We start from the raw sequence: 15,838 nt of genomic DNA on the forward strand, positions 1-15,838 counted from the left end.
ATACATATATATATATGAGAGATAATGAGAACCTATAAAGGAAATTTTATAAAATATAGAGTGAAAAAAGAAAAATTTATAGATGTTTAAACAATTTTAAATATGACAGCGAGATGGCAAGGCGAAAAGTAATGAAACTACCGATTTTTTGATTTTTAAATGCTTTTTATTATTACGAAATTATGTTCATAATACATCTTATATCTATTTTAATAGCTACTGATCTACTGATCATTTTCTATTTTACAATTTAATTTAGTTTGGTTAGTAATCATAGTATTATATTATTCTAATGTTAATCTACAGCATAATAGGAAAAAGAGCTCAAAAACTTATTTACGATGTGAATGATAAATGTGACAGATAAACGTTACCGTGTAATACGATGCAGTATTTTCAAACGTATATATTACGATTATTATTATATTATAATGGCGGATTACACTTCCACTTATATTGATGACCAAACCGAGCAAAATGGCAAAGTTTGAAAACGATCGGATAAAAACCCAAACTTTGTCTCACGACCACATCGTTTGCAAGCTAATAAGAGGTATGTAAAAATGTGTGTGTCTAATTTGTTAAAAAAATATCACACATGGTTTCTATGAGGTTTGAAAACGAATTTATACAGTATATTAGATATAAAAGTCGTCGCAAAAATATACTAAATTGTCAATATGATAAAATTCAATTATTTTGTTTGCTTGCAAAACGGCATGTAAAAAAGGTTTCATTATAAATTAATAAAATTGACATATGTATATTCGTAAATAATGTATTTTTAAATACAAAATTCATATCTAGAATGGCGATCTAAATGCAACGTGGTTGCCCGAGGCTTAAGTAATAAACTACTTTTTCATAGAATAAACCGGCGATTTTGCAATGACACTCGCCGAATCATCATTTCAGTAAATCCACATTAAAACAAAAATAAAAATACAATGCACTCGACATTCAGTTTGCACTACAAAGTGCATATTGTGAAATATTAAAATGCAGTCCGTTAAACAAATTCACAATCGGCAAACAAAACGGGGATGCCATTATGTGATATGGCATAATCATGAAAAAAATTGATAAGATTATCGGCAGTCTATCAATCGATGTTTAACAATGATATCGAATTTAAATAATACTTTGGCACGTTCAAACGTGTCAAATTCTTAGAATTTGGCGGCCTTACGATTTCTGATATTACTCATTTTGAATAAATTTAGAAATTGTACCCTAACTTTCACCCAGATAAGAAACACTAACATCCGTATACATGTGTATATACCGTTTTGAAATAGTACCTTATCTATCGTAGGGCACGTCTTTATACCTGATACTTTCAGGTATATAAATATTGATATGATAATAATTTTGTTTTATAGAACCCGTATAGTTTGTATAGTGTGAACAAATCATACCCGAAACGCATTTTAAAAATAGCTTCAACTTACCGACAGTGATACAACACTATCACTTTTTTTTTACTATTTGTTCACTTTAGATTTTAAGGCATTATTAAATTATGTATAAAAAGGCCGATTGTTATATTATATTAAATGTTATATTATATTATATTAAATTTTATATTATATTAAATGTTATATTATATTAAATGTTATTTTTTAGCTTTCTCTGCGGCACTGGAGATGCGTTTGTCGACTATAAGGCCAATTGACCCTAAATCGGCTGATAAGATGTGCAGTGTAAAAAGTGCATTTCGAGTGCATAACAAATATCGCTTATCGATGCAATTAGTGACGAACGCGCTAATCAACTTTGGCTCACACAGGCCGTAAGTGAGTGGTTATGTTTTTCATATTTAACCCTTTTTGGCGAAGTTGTTCATAATGTTTATTGTAAGGAACTTGTGAAAGTGTTCAGTTCCGCTCGGTATACAATTTTGTTAAAGACTCACAAATAATTGCCAATCGTACACCATATCAGAAATGGGGCACTTTCATTTTTTATTTGGAATATATGATAAGTTGAACAGACGGAAATGTACTTTTAAAAACATGTACATAGTAAACTTTTTTCTCTTCATATGAATAGATTTCTTGAAATTTTTTATTTTATCTATATAGTAACAACAGATAAAGTTTTGTGATCATGCGAAAATTCGACCTTGAAATTTTGAATGATTTGAGTCAGGATCGATCACGTATTTCGTTTTCTTGGTTTAGAAAAAGTGTGTATGTGTATTTTGGAGATAATTTTAACACCGTCAGTCTTATCAAACTGAAGCTTAGTATCAGTTATTGAAATGCTTAACGTCATGATGTAATTTTTTTATATTATATATTATTTATAAGTATTTGCATGTTTTTTTTATATATTTTTTAAATATTTTTACCTCTATCGGAAGTATGTATGTATGTGGTACTTTTATTCTAGATAATCGAGGTTTTTTTATGTTTTTCTCCGAAACCTTTCAGTTTGTTTTATTGAAGTTTCAGTTTGATATTAAGCAACATGATAAATTTGGCGAAGATCCGTCAACCGAAAGTGGCAGTTTGGGGCGAAATGACACAGGAAAGAACGGCACGTCGATAAATATAAGGATACAATTTTACCGAAATCGTTCCAGGGGGTCAGTTTGGGGCGGGGCGTGTTGGGCGTTCCATGAATATGTGCAAGGCACGGCCCATTTTTTCGCATGTGTAAAAGCATCTAAAAAAAAAATCACGTGCCACGTGCATCGCTGTGTGTTTTCGCTCTTACTCTTGTTCGCTATCTCTTATGCTGTTTTTTTTTTCAACCTTTTAAATATATATGTGTTTCTTTAGAGCCGGGCTACACTGGGTGACTTTCGAGTGACTTTGTTGCCTAAGCGTAGCTCCTCGTGGTCACTCTTGGTCACCCAACTTGGGTGACCAGAAGTGCCCAAGAATCTGTTCACTAATACTTAATATACGTGACGATGTTCATAGTTTTTTTCACTAAGCCGGCAACTAATCACCAAGTGTGGCACCCTTAAATAAAACGCTATAGGTTTTTCAGTGAACACTTGGTAGGGTCAGTGGGTTTCCTGGTGTGGCATGATCCATACAACTGCATACAACATATTTTTATTTTCTTCTATTTATTTTACTTGTATTTCATGTACTTCTATTTATTTTACTTGTATTTCATGTACCCTTTCTTAATCTTTTTAGCACACTCGTCGCTTTGGAGCAATCTGTTAGACGAGTGTGCTTGATTAATTGATGTATTATAAAATAAAAATAAAATAAAATAATGTAATTTTGATCTGGACGCGCAACAGAGTCGTCCACCGAGTTGCCCACAAGTCACCCGGTGTACCTGGGCTTTTACTAGAAAATTCCAGCATAACTCTTGTTTAAAACTTAATATCGTATATCTACAATAAAAATATAAATGTCCAATCTTCAAACTATCGCCCTTATATATGAACAAAGTCTTAAATATAATTTTGATCATCAAAAAGGTAGTTCAATTGAACGACCATCTTTAATTTTACATACATATGTTGAATCTAAAATGTATATGAAATTTTCAATTTGAAAAATTCTTTGTCTTGAAAAAAAATCTGCCACAATTTGTCGGTAGTAAAACTTGAAATTAAAATTAAAATTTTATTCTGCACTTGAAAGGGTTAACAATTTACGATGTCTCCATGGAAATTCAGTGATAGCGTCTGCGTGATCAGATGAATTATGTCAGTTTTATTATAATATTATTGCATATTATGTACGATGTCAGACGTGAATGTGTAAACATTTATAATCTAGGATCGTAAGCCTTGACTTTGGTAATGACCCTGCATGTATATATATGTATGTATATGCATATGTGTGTATATAATTAATTGGCAATATACGCAATATGCTTTTAGAATGCACGTGGAAAATTTCACCAGTTTTCTACGATCGCCACATGCAATTGTTATGCATTAACCCTTTAACCTTCACGCTATTTTTAATTAGATTCTTATTATATGTAAGTGCGATGCGTGCAAACATTCTACGATCAAGGACAAGATGCATAAATAAATATGTACACATACGCAATGTGGAAAAACTAGATCAGATGAATTTCATTTAATTTCATGAAACATTATATCGGTGAATCACTCACTGTATGTACATATGTAGAAAAACGTCAGTTAAATAATTGAGAAAAATGCAATTTCAATGAGTGTGCAACTTTTGAGCGAAGAAAAAGCGGCGATATCGATTCGAAAATATTTTTTTTGCGTACGTTTCTTGAAATGAAAAAGGTTTGAAAAAAATTTTGGAACGTTCGATCGAGATTTAAAAATCTTTTCTTTTGGTGCTTTTTTCATATTTTTTTTTCTCGTTCGCATACATTCTCTCAGGAAAAACTCGACAGCCGCAATTCGCTCGTGATGTAATATTAAATAATAACAATATCCGAACAATGTTTATTGTGCACGGTTAATTAACAACGAAATCAAACTGTGGTGCGAGCTCTGGTAAGAGTACAGACAAATATTCAATGTATTTTCATACGCGTTTAATTTTTTGTAAGGTAAATAATGTAAAAATATTCTAAGACACTTGGAATATGCTATTTATATAATATATTTAATGTTTTTCTTTAAATTTCCACTTTGAAGGCAACATGAGTATTACTGGTCAACTAAGGTAGTCTCAAAATCAAGAATACTTTGATAATTTTTTCATTGGATCAAAAGAGAAAGTGAGAGTTGACATATTTGATATAGGCCAATATAGCATCTTAGAAAGAATAGATACATATATAGAAAGACAAAAAAAGAATCCTTAAAGTTATTATTTTCTTATTTTATGTACTAACGAAATTCCCATCTTCTTTATAACCGCTTTTTATTTTCAGAATGTATATCAGTACACTCAAAGAAGTACGGAACGCTGTATGCTTGGCATAATGGACAGGATAAGGAAAGACAGGATACGGAATATGTGGTTGAGAAGTATGACAAGAGTAGTGGATATAGTTGATAGAGTGGAGGGATTGAAATGGTAATAGGCGAGCCACGTGGCTAGAAGAATGGACGAAAGGTGGACAAAAGAAGAACTAGAATGGTACCCGAGAGAATGCAAAAGGGTAAAAGGAAGATCGCAGGTAAGATAGATAGACGAAATTAGGAAAATGGTTAAAAATTTTTTTTTTTTTAGAGATGGGGCCCCGTTTATATGTAACTTTTCCCCAGGGCCCCGCAAAACTCCCAGATGGCCCTGACTGCTAGTATAATAATAATAATAAATAATAATGATAATAATAATAATAATAATGTGGGATTTTATGTGTGTGAGTGAATTATGTAATGAGTAATGTTGAGGGGTGGTGTACAGGCAGTGGTACACATGTGTTAGTGTTAGGAGTTGGTACCCCAGACTCCGGTTGGTAGTAGAGTGGGGCCGCAGCCACCGGCTAGGTGCGTGCGCCCACGTGTTTATACGTTATATTGTACAATAAACGTAAATCATTGACTAAGATCGCCTTTAATTGTATCTCTCCTGCAATCCTCCCTATATCTCGAACTCTACAATAATAATAAATAATAATAATAAGAATAATTAATTAATTAATCAATTTAATGTCTAAGTGGAATATGTAGTTCCATCCATCGAACAGATTGCTGCATCTTCTCATTTGCAGAGTGAAGAATGCAAATGAGAAGATGCAGCAGCAGCAAGAAGACAATTAAACGATAAAAATATACAAAGACGTAGAGAGGCCGCTCTCACACTGAGAATGGCCTCAAAGTGAGGCACATGCCCTTCCACAAACATTTGTTTGTGGAAGGGCAAAGGGCAAACAAAGACACGCTGCAGCCCCTAGGTAGCCTGAAGAGAGCACGGTAGAAGTTGTTATATTGTACTATTATCTTCCTCGTCGTCTCCCGCTTGTATCTGATCCATAGTTCTCCAGTATAGAGGCTAGTACAAAAGGAAATAAACAATTGTCTCTTAACCTCTACACTGGAGTGGAAAAACAGTCTTGCCAGCATATTTGCCCTTACACAAATAGCTCTTCTTTGTCTTTAGATTTCACGGTCATCAGAGAGTAAATTGATATAGATTTATTAATTATGACTGGGGGGGGGGGGGTTCACCGCACCAGTGCCCCTTTAGACAAGCCCGCCCCTATCAAATTGATCCAAACCGCACTTACATATGTAATTCAGTAAATTTTGCTATTTTAGATCAGTTTATGGTTGACATCGGCCTTGTCCATTTTTCCTTATCTACGGTGCGTCCCACAGTTCAAGCAACTACATTCTGGGTATCGGCGTGAAAAGTTTATTGGGTGAAGTGTTACAGTTCGTTGGGATTCGAACCAGCAACCTCAGAGCCGAACGAAAGTGAAAATTGTTCGACATGCACGAGTTGGCAAGTATGACACCACTATGCCATAATACAGCTCGGTCGGCGAACGAACGGCCCGTTCAACTTTTTTAAATTCGCCATTAGATTACTTACATGAAACGAACTATGCAGAATGCGATCCGATACGTCCGGACGCGATCGTTCCGAAAAATGAGCGGGAAGAGGATGAGGGGTGGGGATTTTCACGCGGTGCTAATTCGTGAAGTAACATCGTCTTGCACAACGAGCTTTATCAGTACGGCTCGTTTCGGGTTATGCAATTCAAAAAAAATATAAAAGCGCTCGACGAAATTCGCACCAGAAGCAGCGAGCAGCAGAAGAAGTAGGAAGAAGGTGTGGGACAATTCCCATTTCCATACACGCGTCCAAAGATGGCCGCAATTAGAATCCGGCGGCCGGCTGAACAATGGCGCATGAATTAAGATAGATGTTAGCCCAGTTTCGGTGGGAAGTGGCCGTTTTGGCTGGTGTGCGACATGTGAAGTTTCCCATGGGTGGCTGGGCGACCCACTGGGTCATGAGAGAGCGAAAGTCTTTTTATCACCTCATTGTCTACGAAATCGTTCGATAATAGTCCTCAGTGTGTACATATGTATGAATGTGCTTCAAGCCGGGCACATTCAATTTCAATGCTCTAGGAAGTGATCTTAGGGCGAAAACACACAGCGATGCACGTGGCACGTGGTATTTTTTTCAGATATGTACTTTTAACCATGTGAAAAAATGGGCCGTGCTTGCACATATTCAAGTGGTTACCCGAGTTGGGTGACCAACAGTGACCACGAGGAGCTACGCTTAGGCAACGTCACAAAGTCACTCGCAAGTCATTCAGTGTAGCCCAGCTCGAAAGAACACACATACATATTTGAAAGTTTAAAAATAACAGCGTTAGAAAAAGCGAACAAGAGTAAGGGTGAAAATACACAGTGATTTTTTTTTAGATATGTACTTTTAAACATGTGAAAAAATTAAATCAGCTGATAACTAAAAATAAAACTATCGCTGTTTGATCTGTGTACATGTGTAGCTTGTATTGGTTAGAAAGTTTGTTTTGGAGAAATAAACAATGCAATTTGAGGTTATGGGTAGCTGTTGAACTAATTGTATGTATGTAACCTTATTGTAAAAAACTAAATGTATGTAAGCTTATTGTAAATCATATTAACAATTAGATACAACATAACTTCTTATTGAATACTTATCTCGCAGATAAAACTCCGTGAAGAGATATACTTTTAGCCGTGAAATGTCAGATTTGACATCTTTGGCCATAAATCAATATATATCGTGTATTGCCCTACAAGAAGCTACACGCCAAATTTGAAATTTATATATACATATGAGAGTTAAAACTATAAATATTTATATATTAGAGATAACGAGAACCAATAGAGCAAATTTCATAAAATATAGAGTGAATTATAGGCGTTTAAACAATTAAAATCTTATATCGCCATATCAAGGCGAACATGTTGGAAGATACGGGACGAACACTTATTAAACGTCAGGGAGATTTACTTTCCGCGTGTTTAAAACGCGTTGTATACGATATTTTATCTCCAACGTAATGGCAGACGATACATTAACGTGTATTGATGACCAAAATGAGCAATATGGCAAAGTATGAAAACGATCGGATAAGAGATAAAAATGACCACTGACACGAAAGCCAAGTGAAACGTAAAGGAGGTATGTAATAAAAATGGAAACATGGTATTTGTTACTTTGTACATAAATATCTATATAAAGGCAATAGTTACAAGATTGGACACTTATCTTTGTATTGTAGATATACGATATTAAATATTAAACTAGAGTTATGCTGGAATTTTCTTGTAAAAGCCCCGGTACACCCGGTACTGGCGGGCAACTCAGTGGAGGACTTTACATATGCAGTTGTATGGATCATGCACAAGGCGTGCCGTTCTTCCCTGTGTGTTTTCCCCCTAATACCTTAGAAGCCAAACATTTATTTAAGGTTAGGTTAGGCTAGGTTAAGTTAGGATTGGTTTTATTTATTTAAGATTTGGTTGCTAGGGTTGCTGCTTCGTTGTAATTCGAATTCGTACGTAGTAATTCGAATTACAAAATCACTGACATTGAGCAGTGAATTCGTAAATCACTGATCAATGATTGAGTCAGTGAAATTATAGTCTCACTGACAATTACAGTTTCACTGTAGCATAAATACAATATACCAATGCTACATATGTACTTGTACTACTATACTTGTAAGTGTTATTAACCAAATTGGCTAGGTTAACACTGACAAAACTGTGTATCCCATATTTGAAGAAATGTAGGGAACTTTTCGACGTTCCATGTGCCGTGTTCCGTGCTGTGTGTTTTCGCCCTTATGGTCGATAAATTTTAAGTGGTAGACTTTGAGTTGGATTCCAGGTTGGTTACTGCTTTCTGCATCACGTGTCAAAGTTTCACCGCTTCTCATTTTTTCCTGCTTGTAGATGGCCATGGCGGTAAACATCAAAGGACTATTGCCAATCACCATTAAAGGCCAATTAAGTCGGTTCAAAATTTTGTCACGCTTTCTTTTTTCTGTAAAGGATAGCTACGTGTATGTAACTGTAAGTGGAATACAAATTCAAGTGAAGTTTTGTTTATATGATTTTTACTTTACTCATGTACGTAGTAAGAATAGATGAGGTTTAGTGATCATGCGAAAATTCGAACTCTAAATTTTGACTGATTTAATCGATGACTGATCATGTTATCATGGTTTATAAAAAAATGTATGTGTGTGTCTGTGTATTTTGGAGATTTTTTGAACAATGTTAGTTCTATCAAATAGAAACTTAGTATCAGTCGATGTGATTTTTTTCAAATTTGTAAGTTGACCGGAAGTGGTACCTCCCTTATAGATGTCCTCTCTTTTTTAAGTTTTTGGATTCAATTATCTCCCTAAATTTTATACACTTATATTTTTTTAAATATTTTTACCTCAACCGGAAGTAGTACTTTTACTCTAGAGAATCGGGTTTTTCTCAGAAACCTTTCGGTGTGTTGAACTGAAATTTCATATCTAGAAGTTAAAGTTTAATACCTGGTTATTTATTAAATTAAAGGAAGATTCATCAACCGGAAGTGGCAGTTTACTTTTGTTCGATTTTTCTTCTACTATATTTTTGAGCATTTAAATATGTATACTCTTCATGAAAAAAATCCTGAATAAAGGAAGTGGGGAGTAGAAGTGTTTAAAACAATATTTCATAATTTTATTTTGACTTCTTAAATTGTTTCTATCTTTTTGATATTTTATGCTTATAATATTTATAATTAATAAAAAAATTTGGAACAAAATCCGACAGCCGGAAGTAGAACTTTTGTCTTGTGAGTATCCCTACTTTAGTGCTTAAACTTGTGTGAACGTGTATGTGTGGGTCGTTATTAAATTTAGTTTTCTATACTTTTTATATTCCTCAAATACATATAAATAAATATAATATATGTACATATAAAGTCGTGGGTTAGTCACATCTGAATTTTATTTTAAATGTAACAATAATAAGCTTTTAATACCATGCGATTGCAATTAATAATTACTTTAGTTGCATAGACAGATGTTAAGTCATTTTGTGATTCCATTTCATGTGTAAGAATCCATTGATTGATTATATCGATGCTCGAGTAATTGAAACAGATTTTTAGTTTTTAACATAATAGCAAAAAGTGCAATGATCTTTTACATGGCAATGTTTACAATACACATTGGGCAATACTTAATCGCATAAATAAACATGAGAATTGTTTGTTCAATGAAACAATGTGCGATTTTCCGTTATGTGCATCGATAATTCCTCATTTGCAACGTTTAATCGGAAAAGTAAAAAAATAGCTTCGACAAAAGGGTGTGAGGAACCGATAAGGCGCATTTTTCCCCGCGGCTTTTCATTGTAATAGTTCGATGAAACGATGCGAAGCAATAAACTTTTCTCAAAATCACTACCACCCGTGTAATCGTGTAATGAAATCTCGACGAGGCGATGCACCTCGTTATCGGCTGAACGTGTAGTAACAATTATAATCCATTGCATTATCGAAAATATTCGACTGATAAAAAAATGGATGCACTCGGTAGTGTCAACGTTCTTTTTTCGAAGGATATATTCACCTGTTGATTCATTGTACATTACGAATCACTTCATAAACATAGCGCATGTACATTACTGTACATATGTTGTAATATATTTTTACTAGTTGGAATATATTCCATCTAACCTGATAACAATTACCGTTGTAGTTGAAGTGTATTTTCAGTTGTAATATATTTTGACTAGTTGGAATATATTTCGTCTAACCCACGTAAGTTGATTCATATGGTGAATTACATTCCAACTAGTCAAAATATATAACAACTGAAAATACACTTCAAACCTGATACCAATTACCGTTATAGTTGAAGTGTATTTTCAGTTGTAATATATTTTGACTAGTTGGAATATATTCCATCTAATCTGTACCATCTACCGTTATAGTTGAAGTGTATTTTCAGTCGTTATATATTTTGACTAGTTGGAATATATTTCGTCTAACCCACGTAAGTTGATTCATATGGCGAATTACATTCCAACTAGTCAAAATATATAACAACTAAAAATACACTTCAAACCTGATACCAATTACCGTTATAGTTGAAGTGTATTTTCAGTTGTAATATATTTTGACTAGTTGGAATATATTCCATCTAATCTGTACCATCTACCGTTATAGTTGAAGTGTATTTTCAGTCGTTATATATTTTGACTAGTTGGAATATATTTCGTCTAACCCACGTAAGTTCATTCATATGGCGAATTACATTCCAACTGGTCAAAATATATAACAACTGAAAATACACTCCAAATATAAGTTAATATTTTGATTAGTTGCAATATATTCCATCTAACCTGATACCAATTACCGTTATATTTGAAGTGTATTTTCAGTTGTAATATATTTTGACTAGTTGGAATATATTCCGTCTAACCCGGTTCTAATTACCGTTATAGTTTAAGTGTATTTTCAGTTGTAATATATTTTGACTAGTTGGAATATATTCCGTCTAACCTGGTACCAATTACCGTTATAGTTGAAGTGTATTTTCAGTTGTAATATATTTTGACTAGTTGGAATATATTCCGTATAACCTGGTACCAATTACCGTTATAGTTGAAGTGTATTTTCAGTTGTAATATATTTTGACTAGTTGGAATATATTTCGTCTAACCCACGTAAGTTGATTCATATGGCGAATTACATTCCAACTGTTCAAAATATATAACAACTGAAAATACACTTCAACTATAAGTTGGTACCATGTTAGATGGAGAGGTTAGGTTTCGATGAAAACGTCACTCGTCTAGTAAATTGAGTTGGAAAGTCATATTTTTGTTTTGAATACATTCTTAGAGTTATCGTAATACGGTATTCATTACCTTTATTCGTAATACCTAGCGAATATTAACGCATTATTGAATTCTAAAGCATTCGTATTAACATCAGAGCTGCCAAAACTCAACTGTTATATTACAACTGGCACACATTGTTGAAGGTGTATTTGCTTTTAGTGATATAATTTACTAGATTAATTGTACATATGTATTCGAATATGAATGACCAAAAGGCAAGTTGAAATATGTATATATTACAACTGAAAATACACTTTGACTATAACATTTAAATATCTACAAAATCAACATTTTTGTATTTATATATATTTTTAGCAGGTAATGTAATAAATAAATATAATTTGCATATGCATATATATGTATACATATATACATATGTAGGTACTATACATACGTACCTATATATGTACATACATACTTGTCAGTTTGCACAACAGTAAATGAGCATTACAATTGAAATTACAATTTTTTACCAAATTTTGTTAACACATTCGTACATTCCACATTCATACATATATTTGAGTTTGGTACTGCATAATATTTCTTTTTCTCGTCGAATTAATTTCAATAAATCAATTTCGTATTTATTATAAGGTAGCCGTAACTAGACGAATACCCCTTTTAAAATATTTTAATATATTAAAATGCAGAATGTATTGTAATGTTCAAAAGGAAGGATGCGTCAATTGAATTTTGAATTTGAATTAAATTATACGCCTTTGTTTCGCGTAGTAAATAATTCAGCACTGATATCTATGTAATAAATTATAAAGCTTTATCACTTTATTTAAAATATGTATGTATAGAGACATCTATATGAAACTTGTAAAAACTAAATTATACATCTGAGTATGAAATAAATTATTAATAAAAGCTTTTATTTAGTTTGTTTTTGAATATAAGACTCCCTATTATTTTTTTTCAAAACAGAATGTAAATATACATACGTGTAATCACTATTATTATTCTTTTAATATTAATCAAACCAACGTACATTTTATCAACATTTTAACGAATGCTCTGACCTTTATGAACTTATAATTCAATAATTAGTTCGTATTGAACATTGATTTGTACGGTAAATTGACCTTTGTTTCAAATATTGTGCGGTCTAAATTCAACATAGAAAAATGCCATTGCGAAATCTAATCAATAGAACTCGCATTCAAACACCGACAACATGAAGTTAAATATTTTCTTATTGAAAAATTGGAGCAAGTAGAAGTATATAAAATGCGTGAAAATAAATAATGCGTACGTTTACATATGTGTGTACATCCCAAGAACGAAAAACGTGCACACAGGTGTTTACAATTGTTAAAAAACCTGTACAGGTACACGGAATTTAAATATTTGTGCCTCCTAAACAAATTTTAATGCTATTTCACGTTGAACATTTTGATAACTACCAGGTAATACGTAATATTAAAAACCTCCTTAAATCTCCAAGGTCTACCACTATTCGAAACGCGTAAATGGAAAATAATAACACAATAATTTAAATTATTTCCCCAAAGATTATGTAAGGACGTCACAAAGCTTAGCAAAAAAAAAAAAATCACAGCATCCATTTCGAGATGAAAATTGAAGATATTTTGTATATATTTGTTGTGACTTTCTCCCATTTAATGAGCTCGTACCATTTGCGAGCTACTTACTGGGTCAGTGTTGTGGGTCAACCTAATCATGCGACGTAAATAAGGTTCACTACACCCGAGAAAATAGAAAACACAATAAAAAAAAGAGGAAGATAAAAAGGAGCAAAGTTTTACATGTGACGTCACCGATTAAAATAACTGGCAATTATGTACGAGGGTTTTAATAATCGCCGTTTAACGAAACAATAGGATATTATTATCGAGATAGCGGTTGAACGGCCTCGTTTAGCCGATAGATATCGTAAATTATATACATATTTTGATTTGAAAACGTTTTCGGCTATTTGGAGTGCTAAAATATTAATAAAATATTCAATAAATTCATATCTTTGAAGAAATATTGGTGTCGTTTATACATCACGCCATTGGAATTATTATCAGTTCATACGGGTCCATGTGTGTTTTTATTATTCATAAACAGTTTGAAAGCCTTGGGTGAACTGTATGTGGTGTGACTTCATGACGGGCTACTACCAGGTGACAATAATTTGTGGCATGCGAGCCGAAATACGATCCTTAAATCGTTAATTTTTATTTGTCATCGAAGGAGATGTCTTCACGTTGTTTAATCGTTGTATTTCAATGTCAAACAATCCAAATTTTAAATGTTAATATAAGAATAGAAGTATAATGATTTTAAATTGAGCTAAAGGGTGCAGATACCCTGAATCGTATGACCCCAGCCAATGGCGAGCCGTAACTTTTAAAACAGGGTACTAAATATGTTTTTTTTATCATTATCATATCGTATATATCATTTTTGTGCTAACAGAAATATTCTAAGTAGTCTACCTTCCTTAATGACATCTTGTTTGTCTTCAAAACTTAAGAGGGGTGGATACCAGCGCCTTGTCCATACAAACGTATTAGACTTCTCCCTTCTTCAATTACGGCACTAGAGAAATTATTTTTTAATATGCTATGGATATCCACCATTGGGTTGCATCTATCGTTTTATTTTTTTGATTAGTTATTTTTTATAGGAGCTAGGAGCCGCCAAACATCTATAAAATCGCCTCTTTTTTACACCCACGAAAAGAGTCTAGCGTGCTTATTTAACAGTCGATTTAAAAAAAAATACGCACATAGTTGCACAGATAATATTTTTCTCATACCGATGATGATTTTTTTTTAAATTGGTCCAGTTTCGGAGGAGAAAATAGGAGAATACGAAACCTCGATTTTGTTGATTTAAAATACGTTTTATCTGGTCGAAGCGCAACTGTCGCATTTACTCAATATATATGTATATTGATACATATTGTCGCATTCACTCAATATATACATCACTCAATATATATATATATATATATATATATATATATATATATATATATATATATATATATATATATATATATATATATATCGAATAAAGGAACGGCAACAAAATTAAGGTTTCGGGTGTACAGCCCTCTTAATCATCTGAATGTTTTATCGAGCAATCGATCGAGAATGCAACATTTTAAGGATGCACTGATTTGTTCTGAGGGAATCATTTCGTGAGCCGAGTCCCTTGCCATATTTGTATTCCAGAAGTTATGTGCAAATATGTGTCATTTTAATAAAAACAGTCCAGAATGGTGTTTGATAGATAAAAATTGAATTGTACAAAATACAATTTTCTACAATAAAAAGCTTTACAAGAAATGAGTCTCGGCACATTTAAAACAAAGCACGGCTACTCATCAGTGCAATACTCACAAATAAGGGGAAACTATTGTTAATTTCTTAGAAAATCATATTTTTTTGCTCTCTTGCTTTGAAAATTAATGGAACGGTATATTTTTATTTTAAACTGTACCGCATATTATTTTATGTCTAGCCATATCACTTATAAATTATGGCGTTGCTATAAGTTATCAGTGATAACAAAGTGTTAGCTTATCACTATTAGTTATAAGTAGAGACCGGAGCCACTTTGCACCGTTCATTGTTATCATTGTTCATCGTGCATTGTTAATTTTTATGGTGAAGTTTTTTTTTGCTCTCTAGCTTTGTACTACAAAGCTAGAGAGCAAATTAAGTAAGAACGGCGCAAAGTCACTCCCATCTTTAGTTATAAGTAGTCACCGGAGCCTGAGGGGGCCGTGTATTGTTCAATTGTTGTAAATGCTTTGTAAAAAAGGTTCGGCAAACCTTTAACAATGCATTTAAAACATTTGAACAATAAACGGCACGCTGGTTATCCGGGCTTTAGTTATAAGTATAGCGCGGCGCGACCGTTCTATTTTCTAGGAAAACGGACAAACTACAAAGAAATACAAAAAAAAGCATTTTGCTCCGAGGTATCGAACGAATGATTGACATAATCAGTCGTTCGAGTGCGGTATACCTAATATTGTCGCACACTGTTGTGAAGTGTCGGATCGTTCGGCTGTCGTATAGTGCGGTCAGACCTTAAAGCCACTTCTATCAA

General features: G+C 33.1%; 1 protein-coding gene across 1 annotated transcript in view; it reads left to right on the plus strand.

Moving 5' to 3' along the window:
- The window catches only part of LOC143909500 (uncharacterized), a 286,312-nt gene extending 274,322 nt beyond the window's left edge, over positions 1–11,990 (plus strand). Inside the window, exon 2 of the mRNA XM_077427508.1 lies at positions 11,763–11,990. The gene's annotated coding sequence lies outside the window, so the exon portion shown is untranslated. The remainder of the gene's footprint in view (positions 1–11,762) is intronic.
- Positions 11,991–15,838: the final 3,848 nt, after the last annotated feature.

The sequence above is a fragment of the Arctopsyche grandis genome, chromosome 3 (genome assembly GCF_051622035.1).
Source record: "Arctopsyche grandis isolate Sample6627 chromosome 3, ASM5162203v2, whole genome shotgun sequence".
Classification (NCBI taxonomy): domain Eukaryota; kingdom Metazoa; phylum Arthropoda; class Insecta; order Trichoptera; family Hydropsychidae; genus Arctopsyche; species Arctopsyche grandis.